This window comes from Somniosus microcephalus, chromosome 5 (genome assembly GCF_052327205.1).
Source record: "Somniosus microcephalus isolate GS21.2 chromosome 5, FLI_Smic_1.0, whole genome shotgun sequence".
Lineage (NCBI taxonomy): Eukaryota > Metazoa > Chordata > Chondrichthyes > Squaliformes > Somniosidae > Somniosus > Somniosus microcephalus.
In genome coordinates, this window is record NC_140991.1 from 269046587 (window position 1) to 269071346 (window position 24760).

General features: G+C 44.9%; 1 protein-coding gene across 2 annotated transcripts in view; it reads left to right on the plus strand.

The window, feature by feature from the left end:
• The first annotated feature begins 747 nt into the window (after window positions 1-747).
• The window catches only part of LOC147117715 (uncharacterized), a 37528-nt gene continuing 13515 nt past the window's right edge, over window positions 748-24760 (plus strand). Inside the window, exons 1-2 of one of the 2 annotated variants that reach the window (XM_085988931.1) lie at window positions 748-927; window positions 4769-5147. The gene's annotated coding sequence lies outside the window, so the exon portion shown is untranslated. The remainder of the gene's footprint in view (window positions 928-4768; window positions 5148-24760) is intronic. The other variant, XM_085988932.1, reaches the window with a different exon arrangement.

The window sequence follows — 24760 nt, forward strand, 5'->3', positions numbered from 1 at the left end:
ACTTTCCAGTCGGGCTCGCAGTTTCAGTTGCTTTTATTTCCGGGAAGCTCTCCCTTTCTAAGGGCCCTTTAGGCTGATATTGAATCTGTAATCACACGAAAGTACACGCTGACGTGCTTGGGTTTCTGTGAATGGTCCAGACTGTTTCTCTTTGACCAGATACCGTAATCTGCGTTGGGACTAATCTCCTTGTCATTGCCGGAGTGTGCTGCCTGGGATTCCGAGGTCTTGTCACACTGACTGGAGGTGATGCCGAGATGTCCCTTGTTGTCGCTCGGATATTGTTGCTCTCGGAAGATCTCTGTTGTTCCTTGTTCCCCTTTTCTCTCACACACGAGCTCGCTGCAATCTCCACAATCATGTCCCCCCCCCCCCCCCCACTAGCCTACAGGCTTCGGATCTGAACTTTTTTTTCTTTTTCTCTCCCTCCCTCCTCTGGATGATCTCCCAGCTCCTGTGTTTCCCCCTCCCAGGGCGGGGTTTAAGGGGCTACAAACCAGCAAAGGCGCGGCCAGAATCTCTTCTCAAGTGAGGACAAAGGCAAACTGTTGTCAAGGCTTCCAAACTTTATATTAAAAAAAATCCAAGCTCCACCTAAAACAGCACTCAAAACCAAAACACAACAAACTCTAGCGAGATGGGAGTTGTCTTGGGGTGTGTGTGTGTGGGGAGGGGGATGTCACTGCTATAGGATGGTGAGAATTTGGGCTGCGAGCGGCTGTGAGAGGAGAGAGTGCGTGAGCGCGTCAGCACCAAAGTTAAATACAAAAGCCTTTTACGCAGTGGCGAGAGGAGTTTCCTTTGTTCTAGTCAGAGAGGCTTGACAGAGATCAGAGAGAATTAACCCTCAGACACACAGCACTCTCCACATTCTTGGAGGGGTTGCGATCTGGGGCTGCAGGTGATGACCATTTCCATGCCTCTGGGGTAAGTTTTTTTTAAGGATGTCCCCCCCCCACTAATGTCTTGACAGCTTTACTCTACGTGACGGTATAAAGGGAAGATTTAAAACCCGCGCTGGAGAGAGTGAAAGTTGATGGAATGGCCCCCTTTTTGTTACAGGGCGGTGATCAGTTTAATGTCAAGCAGCCCGTGATAAACTTTTTGTTTGGTCTGGCTTCGTTTTGATTCCGCGCCAGGCGTGGCAAAAATAGTGGAAATAGAAGAGATTCTTGTTTTTAAAATATATACAGTATGCGTGCAACAGGTAGGAAGTGAGTGGCGAACTGCCGCCTCCTTTGTAGCGGCTGATATTGAACTCGGAAGGCCTGAGCAAGTCTTTGTTCTCAGTTTGGATTCATCACACTGTAATTCGTCTTAAAAAAGAGCCACGGGCCTCAGTAACTACTCACAGTGACTACATCGAACACCAACTGGCATCGAATTGCGTTTACATCGAAATGCAAGGTGAATAGTTGGTGATTTGTGGCGGGTGATGTTATGAAACAAAGATGAAATCGGCGGAAATATCACGTCTAGATTTCCATTGGTGACCTCTGCTTGGCGCTTTAATAAGGAATTGTTGACAGTTTTGCATCTATTTCAGATTGAAAATATCTCATAATCGGAACATTTTAAAGGCACGGGGATAAAAAAAATGACAGTGAAATCGAACTTGTGAAGACAAGTATTTGATCACGAGCACTTGTGAGCTGTCGCCTGTTTTACAGTAGTTAGCAGCAGTCGTTTATCAAGGACTACAAATAAATATCACAACACCCCGGGCTCCTCTCTCTCTTCTCAATTAATAACAATAACACCAGCATTTCTTGTGTTTCTTTTGAGGATAATGTATGTTTGCGCTGGTTTGAAACTTCGTGCTGCAAAAGTTGCGTCGTTTTCCTTCGAGCAACAGTTAATGCGCCAGATTGTCAATAAATGCTAGTTTCCAAATATAGCTTCTCCACTCCAAAACAATGGGGTTTAAACACGCTGAGTTAGTATCTGGGATGGATATAATTCGATTTTATTCATATCGACGGTGGACCTCAAGTCAAGGTAAGAAGAGCACCTCTGTGAGCAGTTATCAACAGAGAAAAAATACATGGACATCACTTTTGCATATGTCTTGAGTCCTATATTGGAGATTTTAAGGATAGAAATCGTCCAGGACTAATCCAAAACATGCAAGTTCTTTGTTTAAGGTTGTGGGACGAACTGTTCCTTCTTGAACTCCTATCACTGTCAGCCTTTGTCTGTTACTCGCTTCCTCTTTCTCTTTGTCCCCCGTGTGTGGCTTTTTTTTGGACAAAGACCGATCTGAATAGTTTTGCTACTTATATTGGAAGAATATTTAGCTTTTCATATGGACTACAAACGGAAGTTTGAACTTGCCTAAAATATGTATGGCGCAACTTTATCAAATAAAGGTATTGAAACACGTTGATCAGGAATCTTGAATTAACAAAATAGTTTGCGATGCTTTGCACTGCCGTTAAATCAGCGGAGACAGCATAAATGCTATGTATGTCTGGTACCTTTTGCAACTAGATTCTAGTTCAGAGATGTTTAATCTTGCTGTTTATTATGTTATATGGAACATTAGAAATTTAGCCAAACGGATGACTTGTACATTAGGTCTCGGGTGTAGTTTACAATGCCGAAGTTAAACAATAGATCATGGGGTCACTATACTGACTCCAGGCAGATACATTGTATTGTGCGACCAGAAATTCACAACACATTCTTAACTAGATAAAAGTGAGAGTTACTTGGAATTGGGGTAAGTCAATGATCATTAATTTTCTAGCTAAGATTTGGAGCTTCTTTACTTTCATCGATTTTAAACAGAGTTCAGCCACTCCCTGTTCTTTTGTTACCCAAGGACTCCTCGTGATAGAGGACCATTGTATAGTACCGCATTTACCCAGTTAATAATTCGTTGATTTATTTTTCTTATAGTGTATCTAATTCAAAAATTTCATTTTCTCCTGATTTCTTTTTATTTCTTGTTTTGTTTTGTAATAGCTTTTGCCCCAGAATGGATTTTTAAAAATATTTAAAAGAACTAATCCCACAACAAAAGTTTAACAAAAAGGGTTTCCTTTACAATATTTCAAATGCATTTAATATTTGAATAAAGAGTAAATGTATGGTGGTAACAGAATCATTATGATTAAAAATATGCTTTATTGGACTATAACGAAAGAGAGGTATAACTAAGAGATTTAATTGTGGAATATATTTAGACCATTCCAAGCAGAACTAGACAGAGTTCCATCATGGTTTCAACAGCTCCCATCAAACTACACTTACATTGATTTTCTTTAGTGTTTGCTTTAAAGTCAAAGATTGGTCACATTTTTAGTTGTTTTCGCTTACTTTTGCACCTATCAGTTTAAAAAAAATAGTGTGACATTTCACTATTCTGCACAAAGAAATGGATTGGAATAAAACACAGTGCAGATTTGGTTCCTTCAAGCCCATTGGCACTGGATGGGATTGTGACCTAAAAGTATATGTGATTGCATTATTTTTGTACCCACATTGCACCTGCTGATTGGAAGTAAACTGATTTTTTTTAAATTGTGAGGTAAAGTGAGTTGTGATTCCATCAATACCCTTTGTTTAAAATCACTTACTGTCACAAAGGTAAAAATTACATTTAATTTCACCCACCTTGGGGCAGTAAGGGCAAAACAGAGATCATATGTAAATGAAAGTTTGTTTGTTTGTTTATTTCTTTCTTTTCTCTCCCTTTCTCATCCCATGTTGCTTTCAATCACAATTCAATTTAATGCTGTCAATCTACTGATGGAATCTTAAGTTGCTGACTATAATGGAATAACACAGTACAATGTTGAGAGTTGGAGAGGGTGAGGGATGTAAATTAAATGAATGCCCATCACGTATGACATGCAAATTCTCACATATTGGAAAGAGAAGGTTTATTAATTATTTCTTGGGATGCTGATGGAGTTCTTGCCAGTTCTGTACAGTGCAGTTTTACTTTTAAGATAAAATGATATTGCCAATTTAATACTAACTTAAAAAAAAAGAATCATGATAGAAATGACTATTTAAAACATGACATTCTTTCCCCAAATCTCTTTAAAGTTACAGTATTAACTATTCCTGAAGAGGCTCCATCTCAATGACCAAGTAAAAGCCATTTCTCAAATCAAAAATTAACTTATTGGAGTAATTCTTTGAAAAGGTCATTTGAAAAGGTTGCTTAGCCTTGGTTAAAATTTCCCAATTCTTTGGAGAAACCATAACTGAAATGAGCTGTAATCGGACATCAGTCATGTACTGCTCTCCCGTCAGTAGCAGGCTCATGACCAGCCTATCAAGATTGAACCATCCATACAGCGTTCACAGCAGATACAGATGAGAATGGTCTTTTGACCTATCCTAATTCATCCATCGAGAACAAAACCCATTAGTCCTCCCATCCCAGTATCTAACCGTTTCTTATCCATTTCCAGATTTTACCCTGAATTTCCATAACTAAGCTTAAGTAACAAACTTTTAAGTAGAACTTTGTCTTAACAGCTTTCTGGAAGTCTAGGTACAGAACATCCTATAGCTTTCTAATATCCATTTGCGGTTTCACTTCCATTTTCTGGACATATATTGTTTGCCTACTGGGCTTTATAATGCAGGTGATCCTTGTTCAACAAAAGTTACCCATGAATAATTTTACAGGGTACATGGGGTATTTAATTCATTGAGGATGCTCCACTTTAGGTGGAATAAAAGTTAAATAATTTAGAATGTAGAAAAGATCTAAGTTTTAACTGGCTAACTAATTGTTTTCTTCTGCTAGGGAGCTACTGGCACAGGGTTTAGTACCCATCCCAAGAACATGCCTGGATCAATCGGCAATATGGATCTTTACACCTTCTGACAGCCGAATGACAGTGGATTTACATGCTTTACCTGTGCTATTGTGGACCCACAACCTGATGGAGGAAATTGCGAGACATATTATGAGGTGTACATCATTTTTCAATGTTAGATATTGGGAACAATGGCTGAATGATGAGCTGGCCAAAATGGGATATAATTGGACTTGACTTCTCTGGCAATTGTTTTTTTACAAATTGGATCTGGGATTTTCCTGAATTTGAAAAATGGGAACTATTGGTTGTGAAGACAGTGGCATTTGGATTATTTTAATGAGCGGGATACAGGATGAATTTCAGGTATGCCATTTTTTGCTTTATATCTCTCAATGTCTGCATGCTGAAGTCAACAAAAATGATCCTTTTTCATTTATCTATTTTATTCCTGTATAAACATTTCCACTGTATGATGGTGAACCATGGTGGAATATAGAATTTAGTAAGAATTTAAATGCACATTGAGACAACACAGGTAAATAATTACAATGTATTGTCTCTCCTTCAGGAATTTATGTTGTTCTGCACTGAAAAGCATCAACTGCTTTTCATTATTTTCTTTTCTAGTTTTGTCCATGCCCTTCTTCAGTGATACCTAAATTGGTTCAATGCTATTGTGGATTCAAGGCTGTTATGCATGTCTATAATTCAATGATAATGGCTACAATATCTGTTATGTATGTGAAACTTGGGTAAAATATTAGCTACAAAGTAACTTGCTATTGACCTTCATGTTTGTCCAATACTTGGAGCATAAGGGGAGTGGGGGAGGGGGGGGGTGGGACGGGGGTGGAGGAAGTTAAAGTGAATTAAAATATTTTGGGCCAATTGCATTGGGTGACTATACATACAGATAATGCATGGTTCATTAGGAAGCGTGAGAGGTAACATCAATGTTTTCAGATTTCACCACAGTGGAGTGCTAGTCCAGCCTTCTTGTATACAATACTAACAACCTTCCCACCAATACTCAAAGGTTTTCTGAAATTTATCTGAAATTGACATGTGCTGCTGGTGTGTGTGTGGAGGGTGGGGGGTGGTCAGGGTTGTAGTTGTCGGGCCGGTGGTAGGGGTGGTAGTTGTGAAGTTGTAAATCAAGAACTGTTAGCCTTTCTTTCCTTCATGAGATTATGTATTTACCACCAGGAAGATTTCATATTGGGATCATTGCTAGATGTGAATAAGCTACTTTTTGTTAGATGCTGTCTGTTATTTACCCATCCTATGGTTATCATAGGCATGGCATTGCTAGGAGGTATATATTCCTTGCAAGAAGACCTCACATGGTGTTGCACATGATGAATCAAACAATGCAATATCCTCTCTCTCATTATGCTCATGCCCATTCATTGAGAAAGACTCACATATCTCACTCCTAAGGTGTGTAGTTTTATCTGTGCTGTATCATTTAAAGGATTTATCCACTTCAGTACCAAATTCCTTGACTGTTCAAAGTAATCCGTGTCTGATGAGTAGGTTGGATGAATCATAGGCTGTGCTTCATTGTCCAGTGTGTCCTTGGCAAATAGGAAGTTGATGTACTTGCCTCAACACAACATAATTAGTATGGTACAAAAATGGAGAATGCTGGAAATACTCAGCGGGACAGGCAGCATCTGTGGAGAGAGAAACAGAGTTAACGTTTCAGTTTGATGACCTTTCGTTGAACTGGAAAAAGTTAGAGATGTAACAGATTTTAAGCAAGTGCAGGGGCAGGGAAAGGGGGGAGGGGAGGAAAGAACAAAAGGGAAGGTCTGGAAGGCAGGAGAGATTAAATGACAAAAGGTATGATTGTACAAAGCAAAAGGAGACAGTAATGGGACAAGTAAAGAAACAAAAGATGGGCCTAGAAGAGGAGTAAATGGGAATAGCAGCTGCCATCTGAAAAATTAGGGGCAGAGGTTATGTTCTGAAATTGTGGAACTCGATGTTGAGTCCAGAAGGCTGTAAAGTGCCTAATTTAAAGATGAGGTGCTGTTCCTTGAGCTTATGTTGAGCTTCATTGGAACAGTGTAAGAGGCCGCGGACAGAGAGGTCAGAGTGGGAGTGGAGCGGAGAATTAAAGTGACAGGCGACCGGAAGCTAGGGGTCACCCTTACGGACTGAATGGAGGTGTTCCGCAAAGGGGCCACCCAATCTGCGTTTGGTCTCCTCAATGTAGAGGAGTGAATACAATATTCTAAATTGCAAGAAGTACAAGTGAATCGCTGTTTCACCTGTAAGGAGTGTTTGGGGCCCTGGATAGTGGAAAGGAAGAATGTAAAAGGGCAGGTGTTGCATCTCCTGTGTATGCACGGGAAGATGCCATGGGAAGGGGAAGGGGTATTGGGGGTGATTGAGGCGTGGACCAGGGTGTTGCCGAGGGAGCAATCCCTTCGGAATGCTGAAAGGGGAGGGATGGGGCAGATGTGTTTGGTGGTGGGATCACGCTGGAATTGGTGGAAATGGCGGAGGATAATCCGTTGAATGTGGAGGCTGGTGGGGTGAAAAGTGAGGACAGGGGGAACCCTGTTGTGGTTCTGGGAGGGAGGGGAAGGGGTGAGTGCAGAAGTGTGGGAAATGGAACAGACACAGCCGAGGGCCATGTCAAGCACAGTAGAGGGGAATCCTTGGTTGAGGAAAAGGGAAGACATGTCGGAAGCACTAGCATGGAAGGTGGCATCGTCAGAACAAATGTGACGGAGACGGAGAAACTGGGAGAATGGAATAGAGTCCTTACAGGAAGCGGGGTGGGAGGAAGTGTAGTCCAGGTAGCTAGGGAAGTCAGTGGGCTTACAGTGGATATTTGTCGATAGCCTATCCCTATAAATGGAGAAAGAGAAGTCGAGGAAGAGAAGGGAGTCAGAGATGGACCATGTGAAGGTGAGGGAAGGGTGAAAATTGGAAGCAAAGTGAATGAAATTTTCTAGTTCAGGGCGAGAGCAGGAAACGGCACTGATAGTGTCATTAGTGTACCGGAAAAAGAGGTGAGGGAGGGGACCTGAGTAGGACTGGAACGAAGAATGTTCCACATATCCCACGAAAATTTGTATAGTGGTTGGCATCTTTGGTGGCAGTTGTAGCATCATGCAATCCCAACATTTCCAAATCCTGAAAATACATACTGTTCATCAACAACATATTTGTTTTATATAATCCCATCTTTGTTACACTGCAAGAAAGAAATTGCCTTTTTTGTTAAACAGCAGAGGAACCTTTTATCAAATTTAAGAGTCCTGACAGAATGTGTCAATTTATCAAAACAAAGTATTATTCATCCCAACCATCTGCTTAACAAATACCAAAAGATCCAGACTTCAAACCTACATTTGTATCTGTCTTTAATGATGTGCCAGATACATGAGTCACTCCTCCTCCATTGCTGAGCATTGCAGGCACACCTGTGCAGAGGTCTGAAAGTGTGCGCAAGAATAAAGTCCCCCAAAATTAGAGAGAAGACACAAAACAGGGAAAACAAGAAAAGAGCAAAATCCAAGGTCTCTGAGGCTTCTGGGTGCAAAACGTAATTGGTTAACTTGCTTAGATTTCAAGCATCAGATGAAATTTAAAAGTTTTTTTTGCGTATTTTAAGTTTATTTGTTACTTTACAAACTTTATTTTTGGTTATTATATCCTTGGGTTACTGAATCTATCTAATTAAATGTCCTGTGTCTCCTGTTCATCCATTACACGTGCAAAAGTATGTGACGTTTGATTGGCTTAAATATCATAAAGGAACTAATTGCAAAATATCACGGTTAAATTAACAATATGAGTTACTGAGAAAGCAAAATGGTAAATGAAAGAATTTTCAAAAAGTATTTTGCATTATCCTTGCTAGCTGTCGATTGGTAACTTTACCTGTTCAGTAATATTTTGGGAAATCATATTGTTTAGTTACAGCAGTTGTGACTTGTTGCTTACTTAAGATTCATACTTGAGCCAATCAAGCAAATATGACGTGGATTTTGTATACATTAAAGTGTAACAGATGCACACTAGATGCTAGACTTCTAGTTAGATAGATTTAGTTGAAAATTTGTGTGGGGCATATTCTATACTCATTGGCCCAGAAATTCGGGTCAGGGGCTTCCCACGGGTGCAAGCCCCCGACCTGCACTTGCCTTGCGCGCCGGCCGTTGAGCTGTGGGCCCCCGTGGAATTCCGGTCCTGGGCCTGCTCCAGCTGCCGGCGCGCAGTGCTTGCGTATCCCAGGGGCGCAGTTAGTTCGATGCGTCCCCTGGGATCACGTGGTTCATGGGGAGCCAATCGGAGCAGGGAATGCTCCATTCATAAGTCTGACAGGAAGACCTGTCAAAACTTAGAAATACTACGGGCCCCATAACATCACTAAATCTTCAAATAATTTTTTTTTTAAATCACATTTTTTAAATAAACTATAAATTACATGAAATAACTTTTAAACAATAATTTAAATTTTTGAAAAAAATAATTTTATTTTCTAACGGGGCTAAAAATAAACTTACCTTTCTTTAAAGTATTTAAAAATAATAAACCTGTGGAAAATATGTTTTAATTTTAATTAATTCACCACTTACCTTGTAAAAAGCAGGCCTTACACCTGCTTTTTATATGTCTAACTTCTGGGGACTTAACCTCCTGGGAAAACCTTTAAAAAAAACTTAAGTTCGATGTGCACGCGCAGCCTCTCCCACGCACGCATTCGACCTCTGAACCCCTTCGTTCAGGGGAACGGAAGTGCCGGTTTCCCACGCATGCGCAGTGCATGCAGGAAACCGGCACTTCCATTGGGCTTACGGGTGAGTACCCCGTGCGTACTCACCCATGGAGACCCGAATTTCTGGGCCATTTAATATGTTTGTACAGAAAATCTGTTACAATTTTTAAAATATGTTGGCAGTACAGTTCTCAAATGTTCTGACTTCAAATAGTAAGGAAGCAACTTTCCGTTATGTCTTTAAAATCTGCTCCTCAGATGTATAAATAGACCTTTTCCAACCAAAGTGAATGATTCATATCAATACTAGCTCAGCATTCTTTTCAGCTATCAAAAATACTCATCGGTAATTCCTTAGGAATATAATTTATTCATTCAAAAATATTTATATCACTGCCTCCCTATTTCTTTCCAGTTCTTACATCTTAGCAACAACGATGTGTAGTCATCATGAAGAAACTGTTTGCTAAATCTATTTTTGTTCGGGGAGGAAGGAAAACAGGCAGAAAGACTGTGAGCTTATGACATCATACTCAAATTACATAGTGATATGTTTCTATGTGATTTACATCAATGAGCATAAACAATAGGAGGAGGTTTTCATGATGACAGTGTTTCTTTAAAAAAAACCAAAATGATGGGATGTTTCGTATAGTAATGGTCGCCCATGGCTCTTTCAGAAACAAAAAAAATCTCTCACCCAGAATCTTGTTTTCTCCATTATTGATTACTAATCACAAATTTCTAAGATTGTAAGATTCTGAGTATTCCATCACTGCTCCCAGAATGGACATCCTGAAAAAAGATAATGATTTGTAAAGATACGTCCCACTGCAACAGAAACGGCTAATTATGTAGAAATTAAATGAGCAGGTGACAATTTTCACGAGGCACTTTAGGATTCTCCCCTAACATTTAAATAAACATTGAAAAGGAAGAGGAAACTAGGCTCCTTTTGATAGCTCAGTGAGTTTTTGCAATGCCTAGCTTTAGTGTGGATCAGATTTGATTGCTGGATTGTGCTAAGTGAGTTGGTCTCAGCTAGGATAATGGTAGGGACATTACAGTTGCCATCAGCTCCCAGGACTAGAAAAGGGAAAATCAACCAGTGTTCCCACTCCTGATTGCTATCAAGTGACCCCCCCCCGATTGAAGTGAGTGTGTGTGGATGTGAAATGAGGACACAATTGGAGCCCTGCTGTGATGCTTTTGTTGTTGAATAGCCTGCTGACCAGACTTGAGCACAAAGAGTGACTTAAAAAAAAAATGTTTATGGGATGTGGGCGTCGCTGGCAAGGCCAGCATTTATTGCCCATCCCTAATTGCCCTTGAGAAGGTGGTGGTGAGCCGTCTTCTTGAACCGCTGCTGTCTGTGTGGTGATGGTACTCCCACAGTGCTGTTAGGTAGGGAGTTCCAGGATTTTGACCCAGCGATGATGAAGGATCGGTGATATACTTCTAAGTCAGGATGGTGTGTGACTTGGAGGGGAACTTGGAGGTGGTGGTGTACTCATGCACCTGCTGGTGCACAGTGGAAGAGGTCGCAGGTTTGGGAGGTGCTGCCAAAGAAGCCTTGGCGAGTTGCTGCAGTGCATCTTGTAGATGGTACACACTGCAGCCATGGTGCGCCGGTGGTGGAGGGAGTGAATGTTTAAGGTGGTGGATGGGGTGTCAATCAAGTGGGCTGCTTTGTCCTGGATGGTGTCGAGCTTCTTGAGTGTTGTTGGAGCTGAACTCATCCAGGCAAGTGGAGAGTATTCAATCACACTCCTTACTTGTGCCTTGTAGATGGTGGCAAGGCTTTGGGGAGTCAGGAGGTGAGACACTCGCCGCAGAATACCCAGCCTCTGACCTGCTCTTGTTGCCACAGTATTTATGTGGCTGGTCCAGTTAAGTTTCTGGTTAATGGTGACCCCCAGGATGTTGATGATGGGGGATTCGGCAATGGTAATGCTGTTGAATGTCAATGGGAGGTGGTTAGACTCTCGCTTGTTGGAGATAGTCATTGCCTGGCACATCTGTGGCGCGAATGTTACCTGCCACTTATCAGCCCTAGCCTGAACATCGTCCAGGTCTTGCTGCATGCGGGCATGGACTGCTTCATTATCTGAGGAGCTGTGAATGATACTGAACACTGTGCAGTCATCAGCGAACATCCCCATTTCTGGCCTTATGTTGGAGGGAAGTTCATTGATGAAGCAGCTGAAGATGGTTGGGCCTACGACAGTGCCCTGAGGAACACCTACAGTGATGTCCTGGGGCTGTGATGATTGACCTTCAATCACCAAAACCATCTTCCTTTGTCCTAGGTATGACTCCAGCCAGTGGAGAGTTTTCCCCCTGATTCCCATTGACTTCAGTTTTACTCAGGCTCCTTGATGCCACACTCGGTCAAATGCTGCCTTGATGTCTAGGGCAGTTACTCTCACCTCACCTCTGGAATTCAGCTCCTTTGTCCATGTTTGGACCAAGGCTGTAGTGAGGTCTGGAGCTGAGTGGTCTTGGCGGAACCCAAATGGGCATCAGTGAGCAGGTTATTGGTGAGTAAGTGCCACATGATAGCACTGTCGATGACACCTTCCATCACTTTGCTGATGATTGAGAGTAGACTGATGGGGTGGTAATTGGTCAGATTGGATTTGTCCTGCTTTTTGTGAACAGGACATACCTGGGCAGTTTTCCACATTGTCGGATAGATGCCAGTGTTGTAGCTGTACTGGAACAGCATGGCTAGAGGTGCGGCTAATTCTGGAGCACAAGTCTTCAGCACGATAGCCGGGATGTTGTCAGGGCCCATAGCCTTTGCTGTATCCAGTGCGCTCAGCTGTTCCTTGATATCACGTGGAGTGAATCGAATTGGCTGAAGACTGGATTCTGTGGGGACCTCAGGAGTATCAGCCTAGGTTTTTGTGCTTAAGTTTCTGGAGCGGGACTTGAACCTGCTAACTCAGAAGGCGAGAGTGCTACCAACTGAGCCACAGCTGACGCTTGAATGTTCACAGTGTGCTACTTGAATGTTCATTGATGTTGTATTGCAAAAGGCACATGCATATGATGTTTATGTCAAGCTCATTACCATCAATTTCTTACCAACTGGTGGTAGAATAATGTTTTTCTTTGTTTTTTAAGAAGACATTCAGAGTTGGATTAGGATTCTAGAATATTTGTGCATTAAACTGTTCTTAATTAAAATGGGGTCAAACATGTAGCTTATGGGTCACTGAAACTGTTAAAAGTAACGGAGCATTTTGCTCCTGCTTCAGTCTGTCCCCTTTAAGCAAAAATTAGTGCAAGAGCTAGATGAAGGCATCACACAATATTTTACATAAATGTATGGGTGATGAATCTTCCAACAAAAGATGAGTGACTTCCCCTGTTCCTCCATGCCCACCATAGCAGTTTTATAAATTGAGCCCAGTGTTTTCAACTCCCTTACTGTTGTCCCCAATCACTGCAGTGAAAATATCAACTTACTTAGCAACTGGCTGAATTACAGCTGTTTGAAAGTGGTGATTGAGTCCAACTTGACAGTGCACTAACTGGAATGGTTAAGGACGCCGTTGAGCTGTTACAGGGTGGCTCCTGTAAGTGTCATTGCTTCATGATGCCTCCTGCAGTAGGTCATCTGTACACAGGGGTACGGTCTAGCAGTAGCCTGCCTGTTTGTGCTGCTTAACACCTCACAAAATGCATGACTAACTTAAAATCTGAACAACTTAAAAAAATTGTGTTAATTAAGGTGAGAATGCTGGTGATGGGAAAATGGAACACTTTGGGCAACCAGCATCGTCCTCAAACATTCCCAACTCATATAGCAGAGTTCGATGCCGAGTAACTCAACCTCATCAACGTGCCTGGGCCTAAACGTTTACTACACCTGCAGTAAAATGACCGAAAATCGGATCAGCTGCCCATTATACATCTCTCCCGATTTTCATTTCTATGGCTGATCCATTATTGCCCAAAGTCAAAATTACCCACAATAAGTTTTAGCTGGGTCCAAACCTAGACCCAGAGAGAGAGGCTAAGAAACTGTACTACCAAGTCCCCTTACAACTTTTTGAACAACATTTTCCCATGCCAGATTTCTCCCTTCCTCTCCTGGAGCCTTTGACTCCTTGCTGGGATATAGATCCACAGATGGCCTTGTCTTCTTGTACTTTGCCCAAGTGGCCTTTAATCAGCCGTGTGGTTCTTCACAGTGAATGCCAGTCGGCTATTCAACCGAGGTAGCCGTGCCTGACTGTTTCCTCACCTAATGCCCACATATGCACACTTCAAACAGGGATTGCCAGATAGAACCCTGGCCAATTTTCCTCCCATGATGCCAAGGGCACTGAACTCAATTTACCACCATGTTGGTGGAGATCAGCTAACTCAACACAGAGCAGATATCAGATTTGGACCCTTGGCTCAGCTACACAACTGGATAAACTCGCCGAGCCATTGGATGAGTCCAACTTTAGTTATTACTGAAATATTTTGCAAACAAAGTCAATTGCTCCATATTAAATTCAACCAAAGTTGCATCCCTATAGAGTGCAGCAGTTGAAAGACTACTTGACATTTTCCTGCTCTACCACATGAGCATTAAGCAATCTGTTTGTTGTGTTCAAAGTATATGAAACGTGGGGATATTACTTCCAAGTGCAGCATTTAAAAGTGGCTGAATATTAGTCAGAATTGAATAAATGTGAACAGTCCACTAAGCGGATTGCGTAGTATTATAAAGAAGTATCAGATATTGAACCTACACCCATTCTGCTTTAATTTGGTAAATGTTTTAAAGCAATTAGGTTTGACATTATTTCTCCATACCTGCATTCTGTTCAAATTGCTCAAAGCTATTGCTTTGAGTTTGGCTCATTTACCCATTACTTATTTATTATGAAGACTTAACTAGGGTGAATTCCTCAGGCTTTTAAAGCATGTGTTGAAGGAGTCCCTAGGGCTACCATTTAGAAACTCAACAGAGCAGACACCATAGCTGTACTATCCATGAAGAGAAGATCGGTTATAATTGAGCCATCAAACATGGTGTCTACCATAGGTGTAACATTTTGAACTGTTTAATGCAGATTCATTGGCTGAATCAGTGCAGAATGGTTTCATGTAAAATTGTTTCAGTGGTGTATATATATATATATATTGAAACAGCAGCTCCTTTTATTATTTAAACATGAAGAATTTGAGTCTGCTTCAATAGTTAATGTTATAAACAGAGAACCTAACTTGGCATGACTAGTTTTGCTCTGTAGAAAACATTTTTTTTAGGATAACCCAATATTTAATCTCGTAAGGTGCGGAGATAAGCTCATCCGCTTTCCTCAAACTCAATGGCCTCCTTTCCGCAACAAGCAGCGTCAGGAGATTTGATTACTGTGTTGGACAGTGGTTCAAGTTGACGTCAAATAAACAGTTTCACTGAATCCTGCATCACTTTTCTGAAGCAGAGCTAGAAAACTGATCCAAGGGGTTGAGCTACCCTAGAACATGTATGGTACTGTACAGTATACCAGTGAATGATAGTAGTATGTTATAGTGGTGTATAGTGATAGTGTTAATGAACATGTACAATTGCAGTAGAAAACTCTGTGAAGCATTATAATTCATCATATGCTTATCGCAATAGACCTTGCGACCCAAAATTAATGGTTTATCTATTGTTGACTTTATAGTATGTACATGGTATATTATTTTGCCTACATAACGACAGAACCTGAACTTCAAAAAAGTAATTAATTGTGTTAAGTGCTTTTGAGACATTTTGCCATGAAAGAGGCTTTATAGATGCAACTTTTCATTATTCCTCTAATGCTCTAAAGCCCAACTTTACTGCAGCTCAAATCAGATGATGTCATCCTGGAAGTTTTAAGGACTGTCACTGTCTGGCATAACATTCCACAGAGGGATTAAAACTGGTTTAGGAATTTTGCCTGTAAATATTGTGTAGCATGTCGCAGGCTGGTGCACAGTTCAAGCATGTAATGCATTTTGTAGGGAACATGATGCTGATAAACTGCTTGAGTTTTTCTTTTAGGGCTTATAGTGACAGCTGAACTTCTTGGTGTACAGTAACTGCATTGCACTGTATTCCAATCTTTGTGTTCTCTGAGTTATAACACACCCAAAATGCATGATTTTTCACTCTTTCAGACCAGATAATTTTTTTTCCATGCAGGATTCACACACGCTATAACAGTAGTGTCTGTGTGAAATGGTTTTTCTATACACTGACTCTGCAGTTATAGTGTAAATGCAGCCTGACTCTGGAGTGAGGATTTGATCTGATACTGGAGCAAAGAAGAGTGAGACTCTTTGAGGGAGTTACTCTCTCACCCCACTTCACTTTAGAGCTGTATTGGACCTTGACACTTGATTTACACTCCAGAAGCTCGGGATGGTGTATGAAACCAAAACCACTTAGCAATGAAACTGAACTTTTAGTGTGAAAGCAGTGTAAAATACCCTCCACCTTACATAAAATGAGGTGTACACCAGTATCCAATGGCTCGCTATAATGGCAGGAGCATCTGCAAGAACTTGCTTGTTTCTGATGTGTGTTGACACAAAAAGACCAGTGTATCATGAGAGACCAAAGGTAATCTGATTCTTAATTTCATGAAAGCAACAAAGTGTGAGAATCTAACTTGGCATGACTAGTATAACTCCAGTTCTTGCAAAGCCACAATTGAGAAGTGCCCAGATGGCTGGGGCTTGGTCAAGAGTGCAGTAGCCAGAAAGTATGTGTGTGCATATGGATTTTTCACAGACTTTCAAGAGGTAGCTGGATGAGTTCCTGCATGTGGAGACATCGTGAATTGTAGAAGTTAGATGGAGCCAGAAGTCCCGAGTGTTATCAGTTACTGTAGGCTCTTGGAACTTGCTTGGTTTCCCTTTGGGGTTGGAGAGGAATTTTCCAAGAGTTTTTTTTTCCTAATTTGGCCTATGGATTTTCCGCCTCTCCTTGGATATTGCATGACTGGGGCATGGGTTGATGATCAATGTAGGTTCCACCATGTCTGTAGGATACAGGCTGGATGGACTAGTTGGTCTTTTCCTGTCCATTTTGCATGTTCATAGTCAAGCACCAAACGTGTGGGCTACTCTTCAAGGGTGGTCTTACACACCATTCCACTGGAAAATTCAGAAGTGGACATGTAAGAAAATAAGATGTACTTTTACAAATCCGAGCATTGAAATGGCCAAATTACTAAGGAAAGCCATGGGGGGAATTCTAACCCCCCAAAACGGGTGGGTTTAGGTTGGGTGGGAAGTTAAAATGTTAACAATTTCAAATCTGAACCCAAGCTGCCTTGAATCCGCCCACTTCTGGTTTTAACGGAGGCGGGACGGGCGGCAGGCATCCAATCAGCTCTCAGGAGGTTGGTCGGTTGTTGAAACCTTTTAAGAACGTTATTTTTAACTCATGTCGGCTGGGTTTCCCAAGCCTTGAGAAACCCGGCAGCTAAAAGGAGACGAGAAGGGCTGCATCCATAAGGTAAGCGCCTTTACAGTACTGTTTGTGGGCCAGCAGGAGCAGGAGTGTTTCCTCCAGGCCCAACAAGCTTACCCTGTGAACCACCCCCGCCCCATGATCTCTCCAAGGCCCCCCCCTCTCACCTCCACACCCCTGCGATCACCTGAAGCCTTTCCCCCCGCCTGACAGGCAGCCAGCTTGTCAATCAAGCAGGCTGTCGGGTGGGAAACCTGCAGAAAAAATTAAAAAGATGCCCTGCAGTTAATATCTGTAAATATCAGGGCCAAAGACCAGAATTTTAATCTGGAGGTGGGTTGGGAGCGATTGGGGGTGGGGAGTGGGGGGTGTGCGGGGTTAGAAAGTGGTCGGGAAACCTGGGAGAATGGGTTTCCCGCAGGCCCTGCTGAATTTAACAGTAAGGCCTGATTTGTATTTCAAACCTCGGTTTCCCACCCGCAGCCAACCAGATGGACAGAGGATCGGGGCCAGAGGATCAGGGTCGGAGGATCGGGGTCGAGGGAGCATTGGGTGATGGGAGGATCGGGGCTGGAGGATCGGGGGGTGGGGGAGGGTTGGGCCGGAGGAGCATTGGGAGATGGGAGGGTCGGGGCCGGAGGATCATTGGCCGCGGGAGAGTGGATCAGGGCCGACCAGAGGAGGATCGGGGGGGGAAGAGGATCAGGGTTGGAGGGGGGAGTATAGGAAGGTGATCGGGGGCTGGAGGGGGGATCGGAGCCCTCGGGTGGGGGAGGACATTGGAGGCCTCGTGTGGGAGGTTGGAGGCCTCGTGTGGGGGTTGGAGGCCTCGGGGGGGTGGGGGAGCGGGGAATCGGAGGCCTCGTGGGGGGGAATCGGCGGCTTTGTGGGGGGATCGGTGGCTTTGTGTGGGGGATTGGAGGCCTCTGGGGGATTGGAGGCCTCGTGGGGGGATCAGCGGGTGGGTGAGGGAGGGATGTTGGATCCAGGAGGTAAGTGTAAAGGCACTTAATTCCTAGATCCAGCAGTCCTCGTCTTACTTTAGCTGGCGGGTTCCTCAAGGCTTGAGAACTCCGCCCAACCGGAGTTAAATTTAAAACGGTGATTAAATCTGAGGTACGCCAGTCTCATTATAATATTGCCTCCTGTGTGCGGGTTGGTTGCCCGCCCCCCCGTCCCGCCTCTGTTAAAACCGGAGGTGGGCAGGTTGGAGTCGGGTTCGGAATTCAGTTTTTTAACACTTTAACCTCCCACCCGACCCCAACCCACCTGTTTTTTGGGGTTACAATTACCCCCGTAGAGTCTACATCACAGAAACAGGCTATTCGGCCCAACTGGACTGTGCTCCATACAAGCCTCCTCCACCCCTGTTCATCTTACCCTATCAGAATACCCGTCTCTTCCTTTCTCCTTCATGTGCTTATCTCACTTCCCCTTAAGGTAAGTCTATGCTAATCGCCTCAACTATTCCTTGTTGGTTTTATTAGCAACTATCTTATATTTATGACCTCCAGTTTTGGACTCCACATAAGTAGAAACATTTTCTCTACTTCTACCCGATCAAACCCTTCCATAACTTTAAAGACCTCGATCAGGTCACCCCTCAAACACCTCGTTTCTAGAGAAAAGAGCCACAGCCTGTTCCAGCTTTTCTAAGTAATTATATCCTCTCAGTTCTGGTATCACTTTTGTGAAAAAATTTTTGCACCGCTATATCCTTTTTATAATATGGAGACCAGAACTGTTCACAATACTCCAAGTGTGGTCTAACCAAGGTTCTATATAAGTTTAACATAACTTCTCTGCTTTTTAAATCTATCCCTTTAGTAATAATCCCCAGTGCTTTGTTTGCTTTTTTTTCTGGCCTTATTAACCTGCGCCGCTACTTTTAGTGATTTGTGTATCTGTACACCTAGATCCCTTTGCTTCTCTACCCCACTTGGGGGGGAAAATTCAGTTGGTTAGCTGCCGCTACCGGGGCGCTGATGCAGGGCTAGGCAAATCCAGCGACGCATGGCAAATCCAGACGCCGCTGGTACGAGGTACCGCCGGGGACTTCAGCGCCAGGTAGAACGTGGTGTCAGTGAGTGTGCCGCTCACTGGGCACCCGATCTGCAAAATTGATTTTCGCCACCTGCCTTAGTGCCTCGACCAGACAGCAACAGGGAGAGGAGGCGTCAAGCAGGTGGAAGCCGGCTCTAGGGACGTTATTTAAAAGGATCATGAGTAATGAGTCGCAGCTGTCAGGTTAGTGGAGTTTCAGTGCTTTCTTGTCAGTTTGACATTTGCTACAGTGTAATTCAGTAATTTAAATGTTCTTTTGTATCAGGAGTGTTGTGGTAACTAAAACGTAGTTACATTTATTCTTAAAAAAGATCAAAGTGCTACACTTGGCTTACATTAATGGGGGCTGTACTGGCAGTCGACCTGGCCCTCCAGGATCTACAGTGGAGGGAGCAGAGGCAGCGAGAAAGACTGGAACATGTGGCCAGAGGGAGGAGGAGGGCCATCAGGGTTCTCAACAGGAAACCTTCCCCTCTGAGGTTATTCCGAGAGCACTTCTCCTACTTCCAATTAAGCAAGGAGCAGTGTATTAGAAGGCTCCGCTTCACCAAGGAGGTGGTCACAGAACTCTGCCACCTCCTGCAACCAGACCTCCAGCCCCAGATCAGGGTGACCACGGTGCTCTCAGTGGCCGTCAAGGTTACCGTCGCCCTCAATTTCTTCACTAGCGGATCCTTCCAGTCTGTAACAGGAGACATAGCTAACATCTCGCAGTTTGCCGTCCATCCCTGCATCAGGGAGGTCACTGAGGCTCTCTACAGTAGGAGAAGGGATTACATTTCCTTCCCATCACCAGAGAGAAGCAGGACCAGCGGCATGTGGCTTTTCTAGGATAGCGGGCTTCCCCATGGTGCAGGGCACCATTGACTGCACCCACGTGGCTTTGCAGGCACTGCATAACAATCCTGAGACTTTCCGTAACTGCAAAGGTTACCACTCACTTAATGTGCAGTTGGTATGCGACCACAGACAGCGAATCCTCAATGTCAATGGCCGCTATCCTGGCAGCAGCCACAATGCCTTCATTCTGCGCCAGTCCGGTGTGCCAGCACTCTTCCAGCCACCACGTCAAGCTTGTGGCTGGCTGCTCGGAGACAAGGACTTTCTGCTCTGCACCTGGCTCATGACTCCCCTCCGCAACCCCAACACACCATGCTGCCACCAGGAACATCATTGAGCAGACCATTGGGGTGCTCTAGCAATGGTTCTGCTACCTTGACATCTCGGGAGGAGCCCTCCAGTACTCGCTGGAGCGGGTGTCCCATTTCGTGGTGGTCTGCTGCATGCTCCACAACATGACCATCATGAGGGCCCAGCCCTTGCCACCAGGGATTGCGGGACCACCTCAGGAGGAGGTAGAAGGAGAGGAGGACGAGGAGGAGGAGGAACAGGAGCAAGGGAGGAGGCAGCCACTCAATCGGCCTTTGGGAAGGGCGCCTCATCAGACTGCCGTTCCAATAAATTAAATCCCAGATCCCCATTGCTCACCACATCCCCATCACTCCATCTCTGTCACATGCCATATCACAGCGCAAAGCTGAAATGAGACACACCACAAAAGAATCCAAACTAAATTAATACATTTATCACTAATAATTGAACACATATTTACAACAACAATATGAATTGTTCACCCTTGTGCAATCCCTTAGTGCTTCTCGTTACTGTGCCTTTGCTTACTGTAGAGCTCCTATGAAGTGTTGGCCCAATGGCTGCAACAGGGCTGGTGGAAAGCTGCTGAGTGTCCATCCGGGAGACTTCAGATGGCCTTGCAGGATGCCCTAGAGCAGCTCTGGGCCCGGAAGGCCCGGCTGTAGGCTGCACAGCCTCAGAATGAGCGACAGCAGTCTGGGCTGTCTGGATGACAGGCAGTGACAAGGGCAATGGCGGAGCAGCAGTGGTGGGAGCAGGAATGCTGTCATCCTGAGAGAGGACAGCAGGTTCCTGCTCCACTGACCCACTGCCACTCCCCCGGGGCAACATCTCAGCATCCCTGGCAATCTGTTGCAGCACAGATTGCGGGCCTGCTGCGACACCGTTAAAGTCCCGGTCGACGGTGGTAGACCCAGGCACAATGGCAGTAGTCAGATCTTGCGTGGCATCAAGTTGAGACTGCATGACAACAGTCTGAGATTGGATGGCACCAACCATAGACTACATTACAGCACTAAGACGTTGCGTTGCTTCCGCCTGTGCTGCAATGGAAGCTGCCAGATTGCCCATCACACGTGGCATCAGGTCTGGTTCGCCACGGTCTCTCTGGGAGTCTACCATCCTTTGCAGACTGAAAATGATGGGCTCCATGGTGTGCGCAGAGCTCTGTGCAATGTTGGAGGCGGACTCCTCCACACTCCTTATCATTGCCGAGAGGCTCTCAGGCACCCTTACCATTGCACCTATCATCTCGGTGTGCATGCCCATCACCCTTCTTCTAAATGCCTCACCATCGAGGTCCTCATCTGAGTCCTGCGGAGCAGAACTCACGCGCGAACTCGCCCATCGGGCAGCTGGCCCCTGAGCTACTCTTTCCCCCTGGCTTTGCTGCAGCCCACTCGTCCCCGGTGCCTCACCCTGTGCAGATCCCGCTACTATACTAGTCTCTAAAGAACGCGTAGTGCCAGTATCTGAGCTGGTGCCTATAGGTCAGACATGCAATGACGCGGTGTGTTCTTCCTCCTCCTCTTCTCCCGCCTCGCTCTCAACGGTGCCCTCAGGGACAGGCTACTCAGGTGCTTGCTCATTATCTGAAAGCATAAAGGCACAAGAGTCAGGTTAAGGTGAGGGGAGCAGGCAGGAAGGGAGAAATGCATGCGTACAGCATGATTAGCTGGAAAGTGCGAATGCTGGAGGCGGACTCCTCCACACTCCTTATCATTGCCGAGATGCTCTCAGGCACCCTTGCCATTGCACCTATCATCTCAGTGTGCATGCCCATCACCCTTCTTCTAAATGCCTCCCCATCGAGGTCCTCATTTGAGTCCTGTGGGGTGAGAGGGAAGTGGGATGTGAGTAAAAGGAGTAGGGATGAACATACCGTTGTTGTCCCCAAGGGGGTCAATGTCACCGGTGGCCACAGCACCCACCACCTGGCACCCAATAAGCAGCAGCACTCTTTCCTCCAGCGCAGACAGTGGTTGGGTGTCGGCTTGTCCCCCACCTGTGTACTCCTGCTCCCTCCTGTTGTGAGCCACCTTGGCCTGCAAGAGAGAGGAAAGTGTATGAGTGAGTGTGGAGCAATATGTTTGGGAGATGTGCCTGCCATAGTTGAATAGCTGTCATTGTGTGCAAGGTATGAGATGTGGGTGTGAGTGTTGGTAGGTCGAGATTGTTGGCAGGTGAGTGCTGGGGGTGTAGTGCTTTGGGCAGTGTCTGAAGACTGTGGTTGAGATGGCGGTATGTAGCATTTGTTGAAGCATTGATTCACTCTGACCACCCGACTGAGGTCGTTAAATTTCTTCCTGCACTGTGTGTGAGTCCTGGCGACCACAGTGCTGCCCGAGACGTGCTGCTACCTCCTTGCACATGGTGCAGAAGACTTGCGGCCAGGGCCTCCTGCCACTTGCCGGGTAGAGCACCACCCTCCATCTCTCCACTGCGAACACCAACACCTCCAATGCTTGATCGCAGAATCTGCAGGCTCTCTCCCGGCGGCATGGATCTGCTGCTTGAGTTGTCTGGCTTCTTCTACTTGACCTGCTGTTGTTTGCTGAGGCAGCTGCACAGCCAGCAATGCTGAGAATGAGTTTCTGCAGCATCAATGAACCTCCCCTTTAAGAACTGGAAAAAGCCTGTGGCAGTGATGAAATGCGATTAGACTGCACCTGATATTGGTTCACCCTTTGAGTGTAATGCCAATGAGCTTGGGCTTTAAGGTTTAAATTAGCGCTCTAATCATTTCTTTGAGCAGTGAGTCTTAATTTTTTGTGCAGTCTAAAGCATTCGAGCCTGGCGCTAATACTCCAGCTTTTCTAATTTCACTGCCCATTCCTGGGCTATAATGAATTTCTAGCCCTTAGACTCTTATTTTCCAAGCAGTATGTGGCCTCCTTATTCTTCCTACCAAAATGCATCAACGCACACTTATCTATATGGAAATTCATTTGGCAATTAAGCGCCCATTCTGCACGTTTATTAATACCTTGTTGTATTCGTTGCATTCTTCCTCATTATTAAATATATCCCTTCAATTTGGTGTCTGCACATTTTGAAATTTTCTGCTATCCGCTTGTTCCCCCTCCCACCCTCCTCTGCACCATCTCTAGATGCCGATCTTTCACTGAATCCCTACTTCTCTGGAATTCTCTCCGCAAATCACTTTTGCTTTCTATCTCCCTCAAAATCCATGGCTTAGAAATTCAGTGGGCTGCGCCACCAGTTAACGCCCAAAGAGGGCACTTAGTGAATTTAGCGCCACTGGCCACGCCTCCCGCGAAATTTAGTGGGGCGTTAATGGCGGCGTTAGCCTGTAGCACTGCGCCGCCACCGATGACATCATTGGTGTGCGCAGCACCCCGCTACCGCCCCGATCGCGATATTGGGTCGCGCCCCCCGCTGTAACGCCGGTCGCAATCTGCGACTGGTTATGGGGGGCCGACCTGCGGCGGTAGTGGTGCTAATTAAAGGGGAGGTGCGGGGCGGCCATTTTTTTTGCTGGCCGCCTGCCAGCACCTCCTCGCGCCGCCATCCCCGGCCTCCTGAGATCCCCCCGGGCAGTGCCGGCTGTGTCCCAAGAGCCCGGCACCTCTCCTCGGTGCCGGGCTCTTTTGCCGGCACTCGCGATCTCTGATCGCGCTGGTGCAGGCCCCTCCCCTTTAAGAAGGGGAGGAAGGCCTGCAGTACCGCAGCGCGCCATGCATGTTGCACTGCGATATTCAGTTTCAGCGCCCCAAGAGGGACGCGGGGCGCCTCGAGCAGCACCCCGCTTCTGTTTGGGGTGCTGAAACTGAATATTGCGCTGGCGCAAGCGGCTCCGTCCGGAGCGGTAATTCCGGCGCCCAGGCGAGCTTGGTGCCCCAAACGGGGCACCAGTGAATTTCTAGGCCCATGTCTTTATCTGTGCCTTCAGTCTCCTCTTTCCCTTGTCTCCATTTTCCTTCTGGGCGTCCATCTCTCCATCTTGTAAAGCAATCTTTTGACCTCATTTTATATGACAAATACTACATAAAATGGTGGATGTCTTTAATCATGGTGTTGTCCCAGACCAAAACAATAGAAGTTTTATGAAATGCTGTAGTTAACTTAATTGTAACCGGAGCAGCTAAGTTGCAGGTAGGTCTGGAAAATGTAAGGTTTGGACAATGGATAGCCGAATGATAAGAACTCCTGGCTGTGTTCACCAGGTGTGCTCAGTTTCACAAACAATTGTTGACATTTCCTCTCCTGTTCACTGCACTCACAAATCTGAGGCTATCCAGGGATAGTTCACAAATGCTTTCCTATTGAATGTCAACTGAGACTGGTAGTTGGTGATTATTTTGTCTGATCCTCACCATGGCTCAGGCCTGTGGTAGCTGGGCCGCCACTTTCACACTTTAGGCCTGTTTAATTTTATTACTTGGATAATAGACATCGATTTATTGATGAATCTTTCAACACACAAGATATTGTATCTGGTTTATGCATTGATTCCCTAATGCTTCAGTTTAACTGTGAAGAGTTGTAGCTCCCTCTGTGGTAAAATTATTTACTTATCTCCTTGTTAAAATAAAATACCATTTT